A 4,167-nucleotide genomic window follows, 5' to 3' on the forward strand; every position below is an offset into this window, starting at 1 on the left:
ATTCTCCACTTATGGGCTCAGATGGAACTTCAGCCTTAATTGAAAGGCACTTTCCACTGTCAGTAACCTAGCAAGCAGCACCACATGTGCGGACGAGGTGCAACCCAAGCAGGGCAAAAAGTAGAAGCCTGATCAAAACTCTTGTTTCCTATTTGGACAAAAGTACAGGCCAGAATCTGAAGTGTCTAGCTGGAGGTAGCATAACATCTAGAGTGGAGGATATACAATGACTTTGGATATATACATAGATACATTGCCAAAGAGAAAATCACTGTTTATGTATGTTACCTCATACTGCAAAAAATCTGTGTTGAGGCATAGCAGTATGGACTGTTCCTGCTGTTATTACCAGTTTGTCTGTATATTGCAGGTGGTCCACTGCAGTGTGCTTCTGGTGTCACACCACCAGATACATTCCTAGGACCTGGGAAACCCTTGAGATCAAATCTTGCTCCCTGGGCTTCTCTGAGTTCTCCTCAGTAATGAATCATTCTGGATCTAGATAACTCTCTTCTGAAAAAGAAAAAAGAAAAAGAAAAGAAAAAAAAGTCAAGGATTCCCATGTTATGAGATTTCTTTTTCCCCTTTTTGTAACAATGAGAAATGAAGAAGCAATAGAAAAGTACCATAGCAAGGAAAAAGAAAAAAAAAAAAGAAAAAAAAAAGGAAAAGGGTGTTTTACACATCCCAGGAAATGAGCACAAGACCAAAGAGAAATAAAATTATACTAAAAGTAGTATGCAAAGAATATGCAGCAAAAAGAACACATTTTTATCAGCTCCTCAGACACATACGCAATGCTATGAACTCTGAAGTGCCATCTACTGGTATATCTTGTATTAACTAACCATGTTCCATGGACTCCATCATGGTATACAAGAAACTTGAGTTTCATTCTTTTTTTCTGCTGTTGACTTTCTGGTAACCGTGAGCAAGAGACTTTGCCAGATCAGTGTCTTAATCTCCCCCTTATACAAAAAAACATTAAGACTTCACAGCTGTATAAAGCTCTGTGAGAGCTAATGCTAAAAAGTTCAGTAAGACAAGTAGGATTTTTTGTAGCCTTGTCTGTGTACAAACCGAGTACTCCTGTAAGAAGGGTTGAAAATGAAATAGGAAACACAAAGAAATGGAGAAAAGAAGAAAGCAGAGGAAGAGAAAAGGAGAGGGTAAAGACCAGTAGGAGTTAAGGAGGAGGAGAGTTGATAGAATACACTGTAAGTGATTAATTGCTAAGGACAATACAATTTACACTTCTTCCGTGACTATAGTCCCTCAAGTTTCACATGAAGTTGTTTAGGTGTTAATATTACATGGCCTAAACATGATGCAGTTAAGCGAGTGATTGTACATTGGTACATTAGACGGGGGGAGTTACAGAAAAGGCAGGGAGTCTAGTGTTACAAGAATATATACAGAAATTATTGCAGTTACAATAGTAAGTAATGATTATAACAAACTTTTTATCCACCCCGTGACTCCAGTTACCATTGTATACTGAAATTTAGTCTCAAATTAGAGTCTTAGTACTTGGGACATCAATTGGGTCATCCACCTGTAAAGGGGTATAAGCGGTGAACTGAATCATCTTTACGTTAATAGCTTTCATTATAGTAGATTTTACACAGGATATTGCTATACTTAGGATAATTATCATCACAGTGAACATCACCACATATTCTGTTAAACTTTGGATCCAACCAGTGACACCAAATCCAAAACAACTAAACACCTTCGCCAGCCAGGTAGTGTTCATTGATTCCCAGAGTTCATGGGTGTCTTTCGCTATCTGTTGTATCTTCTCTAATTGGATATCGAGGTCCTGTGTAACATTAGGGATATAAATGCAGCAGTACTGGAGAGATTTAGGTAGACACAGAGTCCATTTTGGTGTAACGGCATCAAGTCCAGTGCCATCTGGTTCTGAAGAGTCTTTTTTTTTGATGTGGCTTGTAATTGACAATTGAGCAACTGTATACTAGTTAGCTAATTTTTCTACTTGATAGGCTAGCTTACTTAACCATAATCGCATTTGCAAGACCAAATCCAAAAAAAAACATCCTTCCATCTAAGACAGATCCTGGGAAGAGCCTCAAAGCTAAACTGTGGTTTCTTCTTTCTTATGTTCCACAGAGCCTTTTTTTTTTCCTCAAACTCAAACCTTGTTCTTTTCTCTTTTATCCCAATACGTCTCCCCCCAAACATCTTTTAACATGCACATACCTTCTCCAACATTCTGTAACACATCTAACCATACCTGTGCTAAATATTTAGCCCTCATTTATTATTTACTGTGTGCAAACTGGAGCTCCCAGGACCCCAGTCATGATGGGAAGACCCCGGTTTCTTCTCAGTCTTGCCATCCCTCTACATGTCCTGACAGTTCTATTTTTGCCCGTTTTGCTGGAGCCATCCAGTGGGGTCAGAGAGGAGTCCTCCTCCACATGGGGCACAATGTTGGAAGGCCCAAGGTACACTGGCGTTCAGGTAATCCAGCCCATAAGGAGGTATACCTATTGCCATCACTGCAGGCCCAGATCAAACCAGCCAGAGCATCACCAGAAGCTATACAGCAATCATTACGAGGCACAAAGTCTTCACTTACTGATTTATATTTTATACTGCAATTATGGCACAGACAGCCTATTTTTAGAGAAATGTAAACTGGCTAATAGTGTCTGACCCAATTGTGTTGTTGCCAATTGGAGCAACTTATCAGATTTTAGCAATAGCACAACACTGGCTTGTTTGATACTGAACCAAAAGAAAATCCTGGTCCAAATGGTGTAAAACCCGTGAAGTCCTGAAATTCCCCAAACCAAGAGCAATTTAAGCTATGATTGTTTTGAAGGGGGATAATCTTACCCTCTATTCTTCTGATGGGTGTAAGGAAATAGGCATATTTTATTTAAAAGTAGTGGTGTTAAAGCAGTGCAGAAGATAAGAATGGAGAGCTACTAAACAGAGTATGTTAATAAGAAGAGAGAATATGCTGGAACAGGCCATTATTTTTGAACTATGATTTGAGCCTACACACTAAAATTACTATGAGAAATGCAATCACAATAGTAACAAAAGCACATGCTAGAGAGACTTCAGTCCAGCAGCTCAGATACAGCGATTTCGTTTGCTGTCTTGAGGATCACTGTAAGAGAAAACGAGACTTGTCTCGGTGGGGTGAGGCCGAACAGATTACCCCATTTGGAATAAAAGGAAGATATTTATCATGCACTAATTTTGCACTACTATTATCAGTAGCTTCCAGGTGTATAGGAAGTCTAGCAGCATTGTTCTTTTCACAGTCTCAGCTGGCACTGTGGGCACGCAGTAATCTTTCCCCAATCAGTCGCTTCCTTAAGTGTGGCAAAAGCAATCAGTATAAGTTACCTCCAACGCTGCTGCTTTCTATTTCCACCCCGTGCTTGTTCTTCGGCACAGGCATTAGTAAATTCTGGAGCTACCTTAATAGATGAAAGTTTATAAGGGAGACATAATGTCGTAATTTCTGAGCTTATTGGTTGCTGTAATTTAGAGTTCTTAGTTTTCGGGCCACTAAAATATATATATATATATATATATATATATATATATATATATATATAATGCGGGTCAGATGGCCCGAGTCCCAATCTCTCCTCCCTTAGAGGCGCAAAAGGATTGTTTGCTTTGCCAAGGGGGGGGGGCCTCTGGGGGGTATCACCCCAAGCAGGCCTCTGTAATGCCAAAACTTCTGTTAGGCCCTAGTTTTCCTCTCAGTTCCTGCTTTCAAACAATTCTTCCACAAACAATTCTTCCACACCTACTGCACAATGTTCATATGTATGGACAAGTGAATTGGGCCATTATTGTCTTAAATTACATTAGCACTTCTGAATATACCCATTAAAAGTAAACATAAAGAGTTATATCTCCTTATTTCCCATGTTGTATGCACATTTATTGCAATCTTAGATTATATTGTGCAATGAATATAGCATTCATGGTAGAACTGACCAGACTTTCACCTCATGAAATATTCTGCAGTTAATAATAAAACATTTGTGCTATATAACATGTCGTTTTTGTAAGTGAAGAGGTATTAACAGGTGATTTTTGGCAGTGACATGTCTTTGTTTCTCATTTATTAGTAACTTGTATTGATTTATACCAGGATTAATTATTGATGCA

Source organism: Tinamus guttatus, unplaced genomic scaffold (assembly GCF_059628265.1).
Source record: "Tinamus guttatus ecotype Peru unplaced genomic scaffold, ASM5962826v1 Tinamus_guttatus_pri_ptg000077l, whole genome shotgun sequence".
NCBI lineage: Eukaryota > Metazoa > Chordata > Aves > Tinamiformes > Tinamidae > Tinamus > Tinamus guttatus.